The following is a 20236-nucleotide window of genomic DNA, read 5'->3' as shown; positions in this document are numbered from 1 at the left end:
CCCAAAGGAACCGCTTCCTTCCCGGTGAGTGCCAGGAGCAGGCGGATACAGAATGGAGCAGCCGAGCTGAGCATCGCGTTGTTACCGAGAGCCCCTGGGGAAGAGCGGCCGGGCCGGAGCTCCGCGCTCGACCCGCGGCTCCGCCGCGCGCTCGGCGGGTGCGAACTTCGGCTGCGGCTCCGGTGAACCGGGTGTAGGCAAAGAGCGGTGCCGCTGCGAGCGCTGAGAGCGGCTGCTCTGCAGCTCCCGGGCCGCGGTGCAGGGCCGGGACCGCGGACACCGAGAGCCCCGAGCGCAGCGCAGCCCAGCCCCGCCGGGGCCGCCCCGCCGCTCCCTCACGGGGACCCGCGCCCGGAGCAGCCCCGCGCGCCCGGCCCCGCCCGCGCCCGCCCCGCTCTGGACTCTTCCACCGCGCGGGCAGCGGAGCGGGAGGGAGCGGGCGGTGCGCGGCAAGCGGCGCTGCCCCAGGCCGAGCCCCGGCGGAGCGGCCTGCCCGGCACAGCCCCGTGAGGGCGGATCGGTACAGGCTGCGCCGCGGTAGCAGCGAGAGCGGGCGGTGGGCAGAGGGGTGGGCGCTCCGCGGCGCGTGGGTCCCCCCCGGCTCGGAGCCGTGGTACGGTCGGCGGGAAGGAGCCGCGGCGCGGGGGGGTGCGCGGCACTGAGCCGGCGGCTCCCGCGGGCGAAGCGGGACGGGCCGGGCCCTCCGTCCGCACGGCACCGACCTGCCCGGCACCGACTACCCGGTGAGTGCTGCCGCCCCTTCCCCCGGCTGGTGCGAGGTGCCGCTCCCGCCAGCCGGAGCGTGCGGTCCGTGCTGGTAGCGCAGGCTCCCCTTGGTAGTGGCACAGTGACTTAGTGCTGCTTTATTTTTTTTTTTCCCTTTTCAGTCTCCACTTTCCTTATCGGTTTTCTTGTGTATGGTTAGGTTTTTCCGCCCCTGATGCACGTCTTCCCCGTTTTACGGGATGGGGAAGTGCCGCGCCTGGAAGCGGCTGCCGGGTGGGTCCGACCCCGCCGGGGCGGCGATGGCTCCGGGGCTGAGCCCTGCGCGGGTCCCGGGCGCTTGGCAGGGATGTCCGCGGTGTGACCGCACGGTCGCGGGGTACTTCGTGCCTCCTGCAGACCGGAGATGCTCGGCTGCTCTGCCAGCGGGGCCTCGGCCAGCGGGAGCGGCTTCGTAGCGAGAAAACAGGCGGAATATCGAGCCCGAGCGGCGCTGAGCCACGCCGCTCCCCGCGGGTCCGAGCGGAGCCCTGCGGGCTCCAGCGCGCGGTGCCGGCACCGCCGGAGCTTCTCTGTCGCGATTGTGTCGGGGCTGCTGGTGTCTGTCGGGAGCTGTATGTGAGAACACGCTCCCCGGGGAAGTGGTGGAGTCACCATCCTTGGAAATGTTAAAAATTAGCAGATGTGACACTCGGCCGTTTTAATTGGCACGGGGTGACTCGGTCAGAGGTTGGAACCTGATGATTTCTGAGGTCTTTATTAACCTTAATGATTCTGTTGATTTGAGGTGATGTGTGAAACTCCGGCTCTTGCTCCAGAGCAGCTTTGGTGAGTGTGAAACAGTCAGATCTGGCCGTGCCTTTGGCAGGGTGTCCGGCGGCTGATTCTCTTTGGACAGCAGGGACACAAACTGGACAGCAAACTGGATGTGCACCTTTATTTTCTGTCTAACTGGACAGCAAACTGGATGTGCACCTTTATTTTCTGACTGTTTTCTGACTGCTCTTCTTGTTCCTGAAGAGCAAGAGCCCACCTGCAGGAACAGCCCATCGCAGTTGTACTGCAATGCTTCAGCACAGAATCCCAGAATTACTTAGGTTGGAAAAGCCCGCTAAGATCGAGTCCATCACTGCCAAGCCCACCACTAAACCACGTCCCCAAATGCCACTTCTACACCTCTCTTAAATTCCTCCATGGATGGTGATTCCACCACTTCAGAGTGTATTTCTCCCGTGGTTTTGGCACGGGGAAGGGCCGGGAACCAGCCCGAGCTGTGGGGCTCGGGGGCCTGCCCTCAGCGCAGCGGCTGCTCCGGCTCTGAGGAGGCTGAACTCAGTGGCATCGTGGCTGGCTTGGGCTGACTTTCAGGGCCAGGAGAAAAGACTCTTTTATTTCCTATTGAGGAACCTGCTGTCCTTCCCCCGCAGTAAATCCGTGTGGTGGCCGATGGCCGGGCAGGGAGGGAGGCACGGCGGTGGCACCGCGGGTCGGACCCTGCTGCCGCCCTCCCCGAGCTGGCAGGGCCAGCACCAGCCCTTGGCATTGGCCCTGGAGCTCAGTGCCCTGGCTGAACGTGTTTTCCTTGGCTGTGGCATCAGGCCAGCCGGGCCGGGCTGTGTCCCTGCCCCTCCGGACTGTCCCTGCTGCGGGAGGAGGGCAGAGCTCTCCCACAGATGCCTCCGCTCCGGGTCTCCCTTCAGCAGCAAACGGGAGGTGCCGCTTTCCCTTTGCCCTGTCCTGTATTCTGCTGTTTGTTGAAATTTGGGCTCTCTGTGTTGTTCTAAAGGACAGGGAAGGAGCTTGGCTTCTAGGTGAGCTCGGGGATGGTCATTTTGTTCTGCTGTTTGTTGGGATTTGGGCTCTTTGCATTGTTGTAAAGGACGAGGAAGGAACCTGGCTTCCAAGTCAGCTCCGGAATGCTCATTTTGCCCTGTCCTTTATCCTGTGTTTGTTGGGATTTGGGCTCTTTGCATTGTTGTAAAGGACAGGGAAGGAGCCTGGCTTCCAGGTGAGCTCTTTTCCCTGCTGTTTGTTGGGATTTGGGCTGTTTGCACTGTTCTAAAGGACAGGGAAGGATTCTGGTTTCCAAGTCAGTCCTGGGATGCTCATTTTGCCCTGTATCCTGCTGTTTGTTGGGATTTGGGCTCTTTGCATTGTTGTAAAGGACAGGTAAGGAGCCTGGCTTTCAGGTGAGCTCTGGGATGCTCATTTTCCCCTGCTGTTTGTTGGGATTTGGGCTCTCTGTGTTGTTGTAAAGGACAGGGAAGGAGCCTGGCTCCCAGGTGAGCTCTGGGATGCAGGGATGGGAGCTGAGGAGCAGTTCCACAAGCAGAACCTCAGATGAGTGACCCTGGAGCATCTTCCTGGGCTGCCGGCTCTGGCTGACAGCCTGTCACAAGGTTTATTGCCGCCGTTCCTGGAAGCCTTTCTGTGGTTTTGGCCGCGTGTGAAAGCTTCCTTGGTGAGGGGAGGGTGTTCAGACACTCCTCCGGCTCTGTGAGCTGGGGAAGATTGCTGCTGTTTCACTTCTGTCAGGCTGATGTTGGAGATGGATTTCAGGAGAACGGCAGAGCAGAAAGGGGTGTGTCTCTTAAGAGCCACTTTCTTTAGAAATGGCTGATAATAGACAGTCAGTTTGGGGAGGATGTTTTATTTAGGGATTGAAAAGAGAGGATTAAAGCTCTTGACAGAGAACAGTTTATGTGGAGTAAGTGATGGGACTTGATCATTCAGAAAAAGACTCGAACGTGTTGCCATCACCAAGACAGCTTACAGCTCTCTGTGTCCCAAATCACTCAGTGAAAACAACAAAACTCCTTTTGATTTAACTTCTTCACTGGTGGCTGCATAAGGAATTTTGAGACCTAGCAATAAATTTGTATCTGCTCAAAGAAAACAGCCTATGGGTTTAAAAATCTGTGATATGCTAAAGGTACTGTGGATTTATCCAAGGTGTTAATTGTAGGCACTGGGAGTAGCTGTGTCTGTCTCACAAAATTGCAGCTTTTCCTTCCTTGCCCCGTCCCATCAAGTTACTGGCACAGGGCTGTGCTCCTGGATTTGCAGAAGCACAGAGTCACTGCTCGTAAAATTACTGAAATAAAAAAGGTTTATGCAGGGGAGAAGAAACAAGAATCAAATTTTAGGCTCAAATTGTGATTCCAAAACAAGCTGCTCATTCTTCTCACAGCTTGAGGTTTGTGATGGAAAGGTTGAAAATACCCAGCAAGAAAAACAGGCTGGGGAAAAAAAAAATCTGGAAGAAACTGAATAGAGTGAAATTCAGAATAAACTGTCATCTGAGAGTGTTTATAAACCTGCTGGAGAAAAGGAAGGGAGCAACCATTCAGATCAATAACAAGTTCTTTTTTCATAGCTGTAGAGCTTTAATCATATAGTTTAAAAAAATAATCCTAAATGTGTGCATTTTATACCTGTGCTGGTAGCTGGGGCTAAATCTGCAGAGTTCATGCTGATCTGGGTAATCTGAATCAAGCTGAATAGTAAAGAGGCTCTTAGGAGGATCTGAAACCCAGGAGGCATTTTTCAAACCTGAGTTATGTCACTTTTTTTAGAGGTGCCTCAGGCAATTGCATTTTAAGAAGACAAAGCTTTTGTTTTCAAGCTGGCCTAGAAAAATGCCAAGGATGAATCCAAAGTAAAGGCTTTCAGAAGTTGTCATTTGTGATTAAGTTGATTTTGCTGCTGTGCACAGAAGGCTGCTGCCTTCCCCGGCGTGCCCAGAGCTGGGGCTATTTTTATTTTTACCACCAGTCCTGGTGTACCTGTTTAATTCCAGTGAGTAACAGTGCCTGGGGGGGTCTCACCTGAAAGTGTGTATTTAATGAGAGGGTCTGCCAGCTCCAGCTCCAATAGAAAATTAACTGTAGGTGCAATATAAAAGGCAGAATTGAGGTGATACTGGGCAGGGATTGACTTAGATGGGTGTTCTGCAGAATTAACACCTGTCTGTGTCTAGTTTAGTATTTGAGATGCTGGAAATACCAAAGCCAAGGCTGTTTCCTTTTCCATAGGCCAGTCTGCACGCACACAGTGAATCCAAAGCTTTTCTTGGGGCTTTTGCAGCCTGAAACAATCAGGAGGAGCATCCTGGTGTTGCCAGGCTGTGGGCAAACACAGGAGCTGCTCCTGCAGAGCCCGAGCTGGGGGAATATTGTGCAGGATGGAACAGATGATGCTGGAGCATGGATGTGGAAGAGTCTGCTGGCTGCAATCTGGAGTGCTGTGAGCTCCCAGCGAGATGCTCCTTGGTAGAGAAAGGTGAAATCCTGCGAGTGTTGGAATGACTGCTTGTCCTTAAATGAAAGGAGAGTCGGTTTTGTCTCAAAATGTGCTGCAGGAGCAGTGCCAGGGCTGTCTCACCTGGGCAGGAGGTGTCCCTGCAGGCCCCCTGGCCCTGGGGGCAGCAGATTCCTCAGCCCTGGCTCTGGATGCCAGGGAAGGAAGGGCTATGAGGGCAGCCTGAGTCACCCTTTTGGCTCTTGTGCAACACCCAAACAATGCTGCTTGTCCTGCCCAGCACCAAGGGATGTGGCACTGGATGGAGCCTCTGCAGGGGCACCTCTGAGCTGCAGCTCCTGCAGTCCTCACCCTGGCACCTACAATCACAATATTTGATTGTGTTTTTAAAGCAAGCCTTGAGAATGTATTGCAAAGGTGTAGAGCAAGTGGTGCCGGTGATCTGAGGCAAGACTTGGCCTTTGCAGGGAAGGTCCCCAGTTGATCTCAGGGCTTCTGGACTTCTCCTTCCCCCCTGGTGCCGGAGCTGCCTGGCAGGATGTGCCCAGCAGGATGCTGAGCTCTGTTCCAGGAGCATCCCTGCACCTGCAGCAGAATATTTCCTTTCCTAAACAGCCACAGACTTTGCCAATGATGTTTTTTGGGTTGTTTTTTGGTTTGTTTTTTTTTTTTTTTTTTTTTAATTTGCTCCTAAAGATCTGGTTTAAAATAGAAAACACAATGCCAGGTTGCTAGGGTTTGTTTCTACCAAGAGTAAGGTAAATAGATGGGCACCTCTGGGCTGTGTGTGTGAATTCAGGGACTCCCTGGTGGTATCTGCAGCATCACCTCCGTGTGGAGATGGTACCAAACAAAAGGAGCTGAGAAGTGCCAGGGCTTTATCTGATGATGCCTTTGCAAGCAGCTTACATTTCAACAAATACAGCCGCGCTGGGAATGAATGTGAACTCATTTTCAGCTTGCTACTGCCGGCAGAATGAGAATGGCCGGGTTAAAAGTGAGAGCAGGAGGAATAACTGAGGCGGTGCAGCTCCATTCCTGCTGCGTCCCACCTCCCTGGGAGGGACAACATCCTTCCCCTGCTGGCACTTTAACAGGAGACAATTTCTGCAATAGAAGATGTTGAGGGAAAGGTGGCAATGGACACAATTTCTGTTCATTTTAATGTGTGAATTCTTGAGGTCAGGATGGGCTGGCAAAAGGTAGACAGAGAAGGTGGTTGCAGGTCTCTCCACCAAAGCTCTTGATGTCTTTATTTAGTCTAAATCTTGTGCTGCCCTTCTGTTTTTGGCAAACTTTCTTGTGGAAAAGTGTCTTGGGAGCATTAGTGAGGGAAGGAGTTCCTTTGGAAGGGTGTGGGGAGCCTTCCCCTGGTGTTCTGCCTGCTGGCACTTAACAGGAGAATTTCTGCAAGAGAAGGTGTTGAGGAAAAGGTGGAAAAGGTGGCAATGTGGAACCATTGGTGTTTATTTTAATGTGTGAACTCCTGAGTTCGGATGGGCTGGCAAAGGTCACGGTGGACAGAGGAGGTGGGCAGGTCCCCCCCCACCAAAGCTCTTGATGTGTATATTAGTCTAAATCTTGTGCTGCCCTTCTGTTTTTGGCAAACTTTCTTGTGGAAAAGTGTCTTGGGAGCATTAGTGAGGGAAGGAGTTCCTTTGGAAGGGTGTGGGGAGCCTTCCCCTGGTGCTCTGCCTGCTGGCACTTAACAGGAGACGATTTCTGCACGAGGTGTTGAGAATGTGGCAATTGACCCTGTTTTGGAACCATTGGTGTTCATTTTAATGTGTGAATTCCTGAGTTCAGCATAGGCTGGCAGAGGTCACAGTGGGCAGAGAACGTGGTTGTAGGTCTCCCCATCAAAGCTCTTGATGTCTTTATTAGTCTAAATCTTGTGCTGCCCTTCTGTCTTTAGCAGACTTTCTTTTGGAAAAGTGTCTTGGGAGCATTAGTGAGGGAAGGAGTTCCTTTGGGAGGATGTGGGGAGCCCTGGCTGTGCCAGCTCTGCCCAGGGCAGCTGTGCTGTGTCAGTGCCCTCAGTGCCCACGGCTGCCTTTCAGCTGCCCTCCAGTGACACCCTCCCCTTGCCCGGCCTTCAGGGTGACTCTTCTGGCCCAGCCTGTGGCCCCTGTGTAGAAAACTGCAGCTGCTCAAACATAATTATTTTTCAAACCTAGCAAAAATCTGGGTGTTTGCTGTGGGACAGCCCTTGCAGAGCTGGTGGTGCTGCCTGGCCTGAGCTGTGTTCCTGCTGAGGGGCAGCACTGGAGGGGTTTGGTGGCTCAGCAGCTCCTGGTTCCCGTCCCCTGGGGCTGTGCCTGCTGGAAAAACAGGGATTTTTGTTGGTGCTGCAGCAGTCTGCAATGCTTGGAGCTCTTACAGCTCCTGAAGCTCCTTCTGGAGTTGGCAAAAGCTGTAAGCACGGCAGAAATCCTCTTGAGCTCTTCTAGTAATTTAAACTTACTGTTTTAATTTATAACTTTTTTTAACTTCTGCTCCAAAGAGTGCAGCTCTTACATTCACACATTTCAACAGGCCAATAAAACCTCACCTCTGTGATGACTCTGAGAGAATCCCAGAATGGTTTGGGTTGGAAGGGACCCTAAAGCCCATCCAGGGAGGGAAGGCAGGGATGTGACAGTGTTCACAGGGGTTCTTGGATGAGGGAAGAGACGAGGATCTGACTCCATGTTTCAGAAGGCTGATTTATTATTTTATGATATATATTACATTAAAACTGTACTAAAAGAATAGAAGAAAGGATTTCATCAGAAAGATGAATAGAATAGTAAATAAATAATAATAGAATAATAAATAATAAGAATAGAATAGGAAGGAATGATAACAAACGTTTGTGGCTCAGCTCTCTGTCGCAGCCAGCTGACTGTGATTGGTCATTAATTAGAAACAACCAACATGGGCCAATCACAGATGCACCTGTTGCATTCTGCAGCAGCAGATAATCAGTGTTTACATTTTGTTCCTGAGGCCTCCCAGCTTCTCAAGAAGAAAAATCCTAAGAAAAGGATTTTTCATAAAAGATGTTTGCCACACAGGGACACCTGCCACCATCCCAGGCTGCTCCAAGCTCCATCCAACCTGGCTTTGGACACTGCCAGGGATCCAGGGGCAGCCCCAGCTGCTTCAGCATCATCACAGGGAACCGTTCCTCATTCCCAATATCCCATCCATGCCTGCCCTCTGGCAATAGGAAGCCATTCCCTGTGTCCTGTCCCTCCATCCCTTGCCCAAAGTCAAGGATCTGGCTATGGATTTTCAGTTCAAGATGAAAGATCCTTGGTGCAGCTGCAGCCCTGCATCCAGTGTCCATCCTGCCCCCTCTGGTGGCACCCTCAGGGCACAGGTGAGGGGAAAAACCCCTTGGGAATTTCGCCTGGCAGGAAAGCTGTGCAGGTAATTGTGCACATCCCAGGTGGGGTTTGGGTGCTTTCCTGTTCATCAGGAGATGTTTTCCAGTGCTTCCCTGCAGCTGGGCTCCCCAGCCATTTGACTGCAGCACAAACAGCATTTCCATGGGAATAATGCCGAGCTTGCTGATGCCTCCTGTGAGCACAGCCACACCTCGTGGCAGGAGACAGGCAGGGAGGGCTTAGATGATTTAATTAAACTTGTTGTGAGGAAGAAATTAAATTTGGTCTCTTGCCCTGCTCGTATTACGAGGGGGAGAGCGCAGCCTCTCTGAACTGAGCCATTCCTTGCCTTCTGTTTGCCTTGGAAAAAAAAGCAATTTCTCTGTCAGCTTTTAGCCTGGCTCCTGGGCCCCAATTGCTTGTTTATCTTCAGCAGCTCCCCAAATGGCTTTGAAGATGGCCTTAAACATTGATCATCTCTTCCAGTCCTTCATCTTTGTTCTGCCAGCAGACATTAGGAAAGATATTTTAAATTACCTTTCCCCCCCAAATGAACGGGCTGTGTGTATGGGCTGGGAGAATTAAAGCTCTTTCAGCCAAAGTATAAATCAGCTGCTCCCATGTTTTTGCCCAGTTCTCCTGGATTCATCTTCCAGCCCAGCCTGCAGAGCAGCAGGGATTCCAGGGAAGATAAAAGCCAAAGTGCAACCTAATTTCAAGGCAGTGTTGTGTTTGAGGAGCAGGATCCTGTTTAAAAATGACTTTTTCTCCCCTTATTGCAGCACTGGGATCTTTCTCCTTGCTGCTCCCTAGGGAAGGGCTGGGGGGCTCCATGGAGTGATGCTGTTCAGACAATGGGGGTGCAGAGCTGAGGTGATGCCTGACACTGGCAGCTGCTGGCAGGGAAGTTTGGAAAAGCAACTTCTGGATCTCTTCCTTTGCCATTTGAGCACTGAGATCTGGGAAAAAAAAAAAAAAAAAAAAAAAAAAAAAAAAAAAAAAGGACTGGCTAACAGCAGAACATTTATTCTGTGTCAAACAGGCAGCAGACAGCAGAGGTGGTTAATTCAGCATGGAAAAGCCCAGAGCTACAGCTGAACAGGCAGGAAGGTTTAATCAATCATTTGGAGCAGGTTTCTGGTGCTCCTTTCTGCAGACCCAGTCTTTTGTGGTGTTGTTAACATTTAATTGGTAGCAGGTCACACCAGCCTCCCTCCCAGGCAGAGCTGGAAGGGAGCAGGTTGTTTACATGCACAATCCCCTTAATTCCTGGTGAGAGGAGGTCCTGCAGGGCTTGGGCTGAGGAGCTGGGCTCAGTGAAGGGGCTGCAGCAGCCTGAGCTGTGTGTGGGGTTGTGATCCAGGCTGGTGTCTGCATTTATTGCTTTTATCATCATTTATCATATCACAGAGTCAGAGACTGCTCTGGGTTGGAAGGGACCTTAAGGGTCATCTCATTCCAGTCTGCTCCTGCAGTTCAATTTGCAGATTCCATGTCCCCATCCCCTTCTGTGTGCTGATGCTCTCTGCCTTTTCAACCCCTGGTTTGCAAGATGGGGGAAAAGCAGTGTGACCTCAGAGTTAATAGATTTTAGCCTTCTATGTAGCATCAACATCTACATTTTGTAGTTTGTTGTGAGGCTCTGGTGCAGGGGGTTCTGGCTCAGTGAGGCAGAGGCTTTTACCCACTCAGTGATGTGAGTAATTCATGGCTTGCCCCAAGTCTGCACAGCTGGGCTGCCAAACTGCAGCGTGTTGGGGAGTAAATATTGCATGTTTACACAAAGCCTTTTCTCTCCAAGTCCCCAAAAAGAGGATGAGCCACTTTAACAGGCTGCTCAGGCTGGGTGGGTGCCATATCCTGGGGCAAAATGCAGTTGGGCAAAGCAGCCCAGCAATCTTATAAATACAGTGAATTTTAAATTCTTTCCTGGGTTGTAACAGGAGGGGAGCATTCCTGAGCATCTCCACAATCTGCAGTAATGTGACAGTGATGTGAGAGAGAAAGCTTTGTGCAGTGATGGCAAACAGCCTTTAGATCCACTGAGTTTTTGTTAAAATAAAGTGGTTTTGGAAGTAGGTGCCCTCAGCCCATGCTGGAATTGTTTTCCCTGTTAGTACCAGACAGGCTGATGCTGCTGAGGTGCAGGCAGCCAGGACTTGTGCTGCCAGTGACTGCTTTATACATTTCCAGGTTAAATCAGGCAATAAGTTTGGATTTTATTTTTTTTTTCCCTTACCCTGAAGCTTGTCAACTTATTTTACTCTGTGTCACAGTCTTGAGCAAGAGGAATCTCCAGCAAATAGACCAGCTGATAAAATTGATGCAAACCAATTAATTTATTTTGTTAGAATTTTGAAATACCCTGAGCTGGAAGGGACCAACAAAGATTGAGTCCAACTCCTGGACACTCCAGCTATCCCACCCTGTGCCTGAGAGCATTGTCCAAGTATCCCTTTGGTGCTGTGATCACTCCTTGAATTCTTGTTCATCCCTCAAAGTTTGCTTGCTCAAAGTTGCCTAGTGAGAATAAAGACAACCAGGAGGTATTGATGGACTTCCCACCCTCTAGATTTGCTTTGTACTCCCACCCCCCTAAAAAATATTTAACCAAATCTGAGCAGTCTGTAGGATTGGTATCCAGTGCTGCCATTTGCCCTTGCAGCAGGGAGGGCAAATGAGGGCAAATGAAGCTCTGGCCTCGATGCTCTAAATATAAAGCAGGTAGGAGGGCATGTGACATGGGCTGACCTTGGGCAGCAGAGCAGGGCTGGGAGCACAGCCAGGCCCAGCTCCCAGCCCCTCTCTGGGACCTTCCTGTGCTGCTCTGGCCTCCCCCAGACCCTGCAGGTCCCTGAGCAGCCCAGCCAGGGGCAGCTGCTCCATCCCAGGCTGCTGCTCCTGCCCATTGCCACCCCGTGCCCGGGGCTTTGCCCTGGCACAGCTGATCTCCTGGGGCTTTGCCCTGGCACAGCTGATGTTCTCTGAGGGACTGGACTCCGGGCAATGCCTGGCATGTGGGATTTCACTCATAGCTGCTGTTTTTGCCAGGCTTGGTGTTGGGTTGAGGAGCTGGCCCTGCTCTGAGCAGCCTCCTTGGCCAGTGTGCCCTCAGCACCTGTTTGCTATTGCTGCATCAACTGATTTCTGACCTTTTTTGTCTCAGGGTTAAACTCTGAGAGGTAACAGACACCTGAAATTACAGAATCACTGAGGCTGGAAAAGACCTCTAAGACCATGGAGTGTAACTGTTAACCCAGCACTGTGTCTGCCTCTAACCCACGTCCCCAGGTGCCACATCCACATGGTTTCTGAACACTTCCAGTGACTGAGCCACTGCTCCAATGCCTGACCACTCTTTAGCAAAGATATTTTCCCTGATATCCAATCTAAACTTCCCCTGGCACAGCTTCAGGCTGTTTCCTCCTCTTGCTTGTTCCCTGAGAGAAGAGCCTGATCTCACCCTCTCCTAATGGGCTTGGACTTGGCCAGGTCACCTGCAGGAGTGTGCAGCTCATCTCAGGTGAGGAGGTTTTGCAGCATTGCTGTGGTTGTGCCCTGATGCAGCAGCCCCAGGGCTCTGTCCCTGTGCTGGTGCCATGAACGATCCTGTGAGGATCCCTGGGGGATGGATGGATGGATGGATGGATGGATGGATGGATGGATGGATGGATGGATGGATGGATGGATGGATGGATGGCAATCCTTCACACTCCTGCCCAAGCTTACAGGGATGCCAGTCCTGGGAGTAAAAGCTGAGTCCCAATTTTGGAAATCACAGAATCCTGCAGTGGTTTGAGTGTGACAGTGTTCACAGGGGTTCTTGGATGAGGGAAGAGATGAGGATCTGACTCCATGTTTCAGAAGGCTGATTTATTATTTTATGATATATATTATATTAAAACTATACTAAAAGAATAGAAGAAAGGATTTCATCAGAAGGCTAGCTAAGAATAGAATAGGAAGGAATGATAACAAAGGTTTGTGGCTTGGACTCTGTCCGAGCCAGCTGACTGTGATTGGCCATTAATTAGAAACATCCAACATGAGACCAATCACAGATGCACCTGTTGCATTCCACAGCAGCAGATAATCAATGTTTACATTTTGTTCCTGAGGTCTCTCAGCTTCTCAGGAGGAAAAATCCTAAGGAAAGGATTTTCCATAAAAGATGTCTGTACAGTTAGGGTTGGAGGGACCTTAATGAACATCCCTTTCTACTCCCTGCCATGGACAGGGACACCTTCCACTATCCCAGCTTGCTCCAATGCCTGTCCAGCCTGGCCTTGAACCCTTTCAGGGATGGGCAATCCTGTCAAATGTATTTAAACAAAAAGGGATGGACGTGCTGTTCCTGAATTCCCAGCAGAATCCTGGTGCAGCACTCCTGTGCACAGCTGCCCTTTGTTCCTGCACGTTCCCAGGCAAAGCAGGTGGTGTTGAATTTTTTTCTGCATTAAAAAAAAAATAATCTGTGGCGTGCTGTGCGAGGCTACTCACATCTGTGCGCTCTATGTAGGTCAGATGTGGAGTTGCTTCTTTACGAAGACTCAACTTGACAGCGTTTCCTCGCTGCAGCCAGCGAGGGAGGATCACAAAATTCACATGCTGCCTCCATGAGAAATGTCCTCAGGGAGGCCCCCCCAGGGGCTGTGTGTGCAGGTGGAGTTTGCTGCCTTCCTGGTGTGCTCCAGCTTGGTGACAAAGAGCTTTATTGATGAAAGATTTATCGGGCCTGCGGATCCAGGCTGGGTTCGGTGTCATAGCAGATTAGCCTTGCAGCTGGAAATGCTAAATGCTTCCCTGCCCTGCTTCCAGCAGCTGCCTTGTGCTCTGCTCCCACTGAAAAGCCTGTGCCCTAATCTCTGCAGCCCGTGCTGCTCTTGCTGTATTTCTTCACATGCAGATGCCTTTCCCTCCCCTCTTCTCTCCCCAGCCACTCCTGCTCTGGGATTCCTTGACCTCTTCTGACTCTGGCAGTGGTGGAGGAGAAAATGAGTTGGAAACAGGCAGCCTGTCATGCCCAGGAGCGGGGTAGGGACCTGATCTAACACCTTGTAGGGCAGCTGAGAGTCTCCCCTTGCTCATGGGCACAGCCTCAGATCCAGGTGTGTGTGGTCTTGTGGGAGATGCTCCACTGGGGTGAAGCCAGCAGGGATGAGGGACACTGTTCTGCTGATCTGCCACTCAGCAGGGTCCTCTGATCTCCTCAGGCTGATCCCAGCCCAGGGGACAGGAGAGCTGAGCCAGTCTGGCTGGTTTGGACATGTTGGGAGTTCCTTCTGTCTTCAGTCCCGGGGTTCTGTGAGGGATGTGGGAACTTTCACAGAAGGGGCTTCTTTGGAAGGGGAACTTGAAAACGGGTCCCTGAACATCCATTAAAAACAGATCAACAGAGGACCTGAGGTTCATTTAAATGTGAAGAGGGAAGTGGCTCTGCTGCCCACATTACTTTTCCTGAGCTGAGCTGACCTTGGAAGCCACCACAATTGGAGCAGTGGCCAAGGGGGATCAGAGCAGATGAAGATGGATGTGTGGATGTCCTTATGCAACCCAGGGTGGAAGAATTCTTCCGGTGTTCAAATTGTTCTGCCTGCTCCACAAAGTCTTACCAAGAAACATTTGAACTGAAAGAAGGGCTCCAGCTGCCACCTCCTCCTCTGAAAATGAGCAGCATCTGCAACAAAGGAGGATTCAGCAAAGGAGAGATTGTCTGCAGGAGCTGACAGCTTTCCAGGAGACTCCACATGGGATGGGAAGCTGTGTCCTGAAGTAGCTGGATGGGCACTCACTCAGGAACTTGGGACAATGAGCAGCTCCTGGTGGAACCAAACCTCATTCCTGTTTGTGCTATTCACTGAGTAAAATATCTGTCAGTAAATTTGTGCTGTCCATATAGAAGTCTTCCATTCTTGGTGGGGATTTTGTTACCCTTTTCTGTCCCAAGACAAATCTGGTTGTGACTGACCCATGGATTTGGAAGCATTGCTCTTGGGTTGGAGCTGGCTTCCAGTGGGAGGAAATGGACTTGGAATTCGCAGAGTTGATCAAAGCTTCATGGAAATTGTCGGTTTCTCGGCTGTTTAGGTGGCCTGGAAAGGCCCAGGGATGGCCTTGGACAACTGGCGCTTCAAAGGACGAGGAGAGACTTCAGATTTTTTCTCGGTCTCGGTGTTTATTAATTGTTTATCTAAAAGATTTTCTTTCAGCCCGACAGAGGTCTGCACAGCAGCCGGCCATGAGCACACTGAGCGCCCCTGGGGCGGTCACCTATCTTTATACTCAAAATTACGTATACAATATTTATCAATTTTCCCCAATACCTTTTACCCTTATTGACCTGTGCACTTTTAGTAATAACCAATCCCAAAGTGCCAACATCACCACAGAAGATGGAGGCCAAGAAGAAGAAGAAGAAGAAGAAGAACAGGACACGCCCCAATTCCTCCATCTTACTTCTCTAGACCCCCCTGTACAGAAATCTTAAACCCTGTGTTTCACACTCTAATTAACTTATCCCTTCAGCATTCACCCAGTGAAATCCTCCCATCCTCATACAGGTGTTGTCTCCCGTGCAGGATCAAAGTCCAGCCACCAGACACTTCTGGCAACATCCCAGGACTCCCGAGCCCCCCAGGGGTGCTCTCGGTGACTCGGCACATCAGTCCTGAGGTGCTGAGATCCCACAGGAAATGAGCAGTGTTGGAACACTTGAGGGGAAATTGGACTAATTGAAATTGCTTGTTCTGCTCTCCAAGGATCCCAGCTGCTCTCCTGTTTCTGGGTGTGTAAATGAGTGTGAGCACATCCCAGTGCAGCTCTGCTGCTGAGAGCACCTTGCTAATTGCTGTGCTCAGCCACAGATGCAGGGATGAGACGTTTCCCATGGCTGCTCCTTCCCTCCTTCCCCAAGGAGATGGAGAGAGCCTTGTTAGGGGAGCTCCAGAGTGCAACCAATCTCTTAAACTCCTGCTGATCAACTGCAACTAAGAGGGAGCTAATGAAATCCCCATTGCCACAACACATTTGTTTTGACCTTTAAAAGGGAAATGTGCTGGTGAGTCAGGAGTCCCAGCAGGAGATCTGGGCTTGTTTTGGGCAGGGGATGGAGGGGGGACCCTGGGGATTTGAAGTGGAGGCAGAGAGCAGAGCAGGGGTGAATTTGCTGTGCTCTGGGTTCTGGTGAGCTCATGAGTGGAGTCCCTCAGCTCTTGGGGGTCTCTCAGCTGTTCTGGTTGTAAAGCAAACAGTATTTTGCTCGAGTATTTTGCAGTTTTCTCCTGAGTTGATTTTAAAAGCAGGGTGTAAACTCCTTATTTTTAGAGATGAAAAAAGGGAGGGAGGAAGGAAGGATCCTGTGCCATTCTCTGCTTTGAGAGCAGAAGTAAAATTACTGCTTTGTCCAGAAGAATGAATCTCAAACATTTTCATGGCAGAAAGTCCTTCTGAGCAAGGTTTGGGGGAAGTTTGTGCCTCAAGGGGAGTGAGCCTGGCCGAGCCTCCCAGCAGCTCATCAAGGCCTTTGTTAATTTGATGTAACCTCAGTGGGAGAAGATGGGCTAAAGGCTGAGTTCAGTGCTTTGAGGAGGTTTCCCTCCTGAAGGTTCAGAGGTAAAGAGGATTTTGCATTCACCAGGACCTCCATCTATGGAGAAGTGGCCTTGTGAAGGACTGGCTCTTCAGCTCTTGGGGCTGCCTTTCTCCTGGCAAAGACCTGGAAGGTCTCAGTAGCCAAATACAGCAAAGCTCAGGTGTTTGGAAGGCACAGACACTTTGGGAACATCTCTCCAGAGGAGCACATGCAGCCAGTTCCATACTGGTCCCAGTGCTGTGGTGGTGCTGGGGATCCTGCCCTGAGGATGCCAAGAAGCAGAGAGCCTCTCCCTGTGCAGGGCCTGGGTGCCAGGGGGCACAGCTGCTCCCGTGGTGCCAGGGAAGTGATGTTGGTGTGACAGCTGAAGGCAGCAGCTCTGCATTTTGGAATTTTGGGATGGGCTTGCTTCCTTGCAACCTGCTTGTTCTCTCCCTCCTCACAGCTGGAATGAAATCAGCTCTGCATGAGCTGCTGCAAGGATTTTTGTGACAACCAAGTGTGACAACTCAGGAGGAGCAGCGAGGGCCACAGAGGTCCTGGGATTGTCAGAAGTCTGCCAAGCTCTGTCCCCGACCCTGCCACCACCCTGTGTGCCCCCTGTCCTTTTCTAAGAGGAATTTATTAACCTTCTGCAATAATTTTCTGTCTGGCTGCTCCTTGTGTAAGGCTGGGGGGAACTGAGGTGGAATTGAGCCCCTTTTGGGCTGGGTTCCTCACCTGCCTGCCCAGAGAGCTGTTCTGCAGGGAGCCTCTCCACATGGAGCCTTGTCCATCCCTGCTGCTGATTCAGCAGCAAACCACCCTGGTCTGAGCCCAGGAGGAACTTGAGGGTCTCCAGCACTCCACTGAGGCTGTCTCCATTAGCTTGGAGTGTTAAAAAGGAGCTGGAATCTCTGTTCTCAGCTGGGAAGTGCTGCCTGTCCCTCTGCTGCCACCCCAGGATGCCACCAAGGCTGTGCTTTGATTTGCCTCCGTGGATTATTTTGCTCATAAATCACCTGGGAATGCCACAGGAGCTGGGAATCCTGTGTGCCCTGCTGGCTCCAGTTTATTAAAATCCCCCATCCATAAACAATAACTCTTCAAAGCTGTGTGCTGCAGAAGCTGCAGTGCTGGGTGATGTTTTATACATGACCCTGCCAGAACCAGCCTGCTCCTCTGGGGGCAGCTCAGATCTGGCCATCCTTGAAATAATGCTCAAAACAAGGTGTCTGCTGCTTGTTCAGCACAGCCTGAGACTCCTTTAAATAAAAATGTGACACTGGATTTTGTCAATAGGATCTGGTTAGTCCCTTGGAATGGGAATTATTCCTGACTGATGTCAGCAGTGCCTCTGGGATGGTGGGATTTAGCTGCAGATTAGCATGAGTTACTTGGTTTAAAGGAAGGCAGAAAACATGCCAGCCCAAGCAATTTGACCAAACTTTACATTTATCTGGGTTGCAGGGACAGTGGGGAGCTCCTGCAGCCCTGGAGTTGTCAGTCAGTGCTGGTGGCCCTGTGTGACACCCTCCCCCTTGGGAAGGGGCTCAGGAGATGGGAGAAGTCACTTTTTGTGCCCCTTTTGGGGAAGAAATGTGCTGGTTTCATGGTGAGTGAGTGGTGGGAGCTGGGGATGGCTCAGGAGTCAGGTGTGAGTCACTGGTTTGAGCAGACAAATGTGTGCTGAGGAGGGCAGGAGCCTCCACTGAAATAGAAAATGCAAACCCCCTCCCTCTGAATTGTTATAATTTCTAAATTAAGGGGCTCTCAGGCAAAGATATGGGAGTAGGAATAACAATTCTTTATTAGGAAAATTTAAAATAAAAATGCAATAGTACAAACCAACGCTGCCAGAGTGATCACAGGCCCTGGCCCCTGTGTGTCAGGGGGTGTCCCAGCCCCATCCCATGGGGGCTCAGCCCTCCTGCAGTGCCAGCTGTGGCTCTGCTGCAGCAGGGATCCTGCACAAGGGAGGAGTTTTCCTCTGCAGCTCCAGGGCTGCTGCAGATGGGCCTGGGCTCCCTCTGGCCATGCAGGGCAGCAGAAAGCTGCTCCTCTGGCAGTGCAGGGGGCAGAGGCTGCTGTGCTGTGCCAGGCCCAGATTGGATCCAGGCAGGAATGCTTGGCTCCTCCCCTGGGCGGAGCATCTCCCCATGGGATGCTGGGATTGGATCAGCCCTGCAGGGACACTCAGTGGCCATGGACAGCAGAGATCTCCTGGAGGGAGGGTTGGCTGTGGGAGAGAGAAAGAAAAAACTGCCCCAGGAACAGCAGAGAACTGCCCCAGCTCTGACAGGTGGGGACAGAATACAGACACATCCCTCACAACCCAGGACAGAGAAATCCCTGGATGTGTTTAAAATCTGAATGTGGTACTCAGTGCCATGGTTCACTGGATGAGGAGCTGTTGGGTTGTAGATTGACCTTGATGATCTTGAGAGGAATAGCAGATTTGTCTTTCCAAACAAGCTCTGGGTCTGCTGGTAGATAAAACCAGCCCTGGGAGATAAAAGAAACAATGGGAAGGATTCCACTGATTGATGAATGGAAAAAGATATTTGCTTTTAGAAATAAACTTTAGGTTTGCTGATAAATGAAATTAGACATTGAAAGATGAAAGAAACAATGGGGAAGAAAAACCCCTAAATTCCATAAGATTTAAACGGGAGGGTTATACATTAGAGGGAAATCTTCAGTATCAGGTGTTCCGGGAAGTCTGAACCTCTCAAGTACCTCAGCCAAAGGGGAAATAGAAAAGGGAAATGTGGCTGGAAATTGGGATAAAAAGGAAGCTGAGTCCTCCAAAAATTGGAGAGACCCCAGGGGAATGCCCCATGGCCTCTGCCTTTATTGGAATAAAGTAAAAGGATTCCTCTGTCTCCTTTTTGGACATAAACCTCTGGTGTTTGTGGATTAATTTTCCTGACAACCTCAAAGGTCTTTTCCAACCTGGCTCATTTTGTTAGACTCAAGCAGGAGCCCTGCACATCTGGACTGTCCCATGCACATTTCCCTTGGGTGGAATTGCAGCTATTTCCAGGTAATTGTCTGGCACAAGCAGCTAAAATGTTGAACCAAGCCCCATTCCTGTTTGTGGTATTCACTGAGTAAAATATCTTCCAGTAAATTTTAGCTGTCCATATATAGGTTTTCCATTCTTGGTGGGTTTTTGTTACCGTTTTCTGTCCTAAGGTAAATATCCTGGAATGAGTGATCTCATGATTTCGGATACTGTATTATTTTTTGAGTGTTTCACTTTTCTTTCCTCTCTACCTTTTGCTGCCTGGCCTCCTCCAGGGATGTTGTTTTCAAGATTTATTCTTGCAGCTATTTCAGCAGGATGGCCAGCACCAGGCACAGGGGGGAAAAAAAACCTCAAAAACCTCAAGATTTCCATTTTGCTTGACCTCAGGATCCCCAAGTGTCAGGAACCCAATAGTAAACACTGCCAAACCTTGGAAGATGCTGGGAGCTGGTGACCTTGTAGTGCATGTTTGGAGAGACTTGTGCTGCAATTTCAGGTTCCTGATGGTCTCTTTAAAATCATGTGCTGCACCCTTCCATCTGATGATGGTATGGGAATTTTTTTTTTTTAATTATATTCTGATTCAGGCCCCAAAAGCCAATGAAGTCCTTGTGGTTCCTCAGGGTTCCCTTGTTGTGAGTGTTTTTAATTCCTGTGTGCTCATCCACCATTGCAGCAATGAGCTTGGAAAGGCAGCAAAGGGAAGTAATTATGGTAGATACTAAAAAAAAAATCAGAATAATGCAAAAAAACATAGATACATTAAAAAATCATGGACTTTGAGGAGCCTTGGGGTGTTGTGGGGATACATCCTCAGCTGCTCTCTGTGGGAGCAGAGTGTGTCTGTGCTTCCACGTGAGGTCTTTGAGACTTTATGGGTATTCTCATATCCCTGCTTCCACTTTAATCCCACTGTGTGCTGTCTGTGAGGAAATCCCAGGATGATTTGGGCCCTAAAGCCCATCCAGTTCCACCCCTGCCATGGCAGGGACACCTTCCACTGTCCCAGGCTGCTCCCAGCCCTGTGCAGCCTGGCCTTGGGCACTGCCAGGGATCCAGGGGCAGCCACAGCTGCTCTGGGCACCCTGTGCCAGGGCCTGCCCACCCTGCCAGGGAGCAATTCCTCATTCCCAATCTCCCACCCATCCCTGCTCTCTGCCAGTGGGAGCCATTCCCTGTGTCCTGTCCCTCCATCCCTTGTCCCCAGTCCCTCTCCAGCTCTCCTGGAGCCCCTTTAGCCCTAGCAGGGCTCTAAGTTATTAATTTTTGAAGATGTCCTGA

At 51.0% G+C, this 20236-nt stretch overlaps 1 protein-coding gene across 2 annotated transcripts in view; it reads left to right on the top strand.

Moving 5' to 3' along the window:
* The first annotated feature begins 664 nt into the window (after positions 1 to 664).
* RALY (RALY heterogeneous nuclear ribonucleoprotein) overlaps positions 665 to 20236 on the top strand; it is a 140645-nt gene continuing 121073 nt past the window's right edge. Inside the window, exon 1 of one of the 2 annotated variants that reach the window (XM_063172149.1) lies at positions 665 to 743. The gene's annotated coding sequence lies outside the window, so the exon portion shown is untranslated. The remainder of the gene's footprint in view (positions 744 to 20236) is intronic. The other variant, XM_063172148.1, reaches the window with a different exon arrangement.

The sequence above is a fragment of the Melospiza melodia genome, chromosome 19 (assembly GCF_035770615.1).
Source record: "Melospiza melodia melodia isolate bMelMel2 chromosome 19, bMelMel2.pri, whole genome shotgun sequence".
In the NCBI taxonomy this organism is placed as follows: Eukaryota; Metazoa; Chordata; class Aves; order Passeriformes; family Passerellidae; genus Melospiza; species Melospiza melodia.
This window is presented reverse-complemented; position numbering and strand designations above follow the sequence as displayed.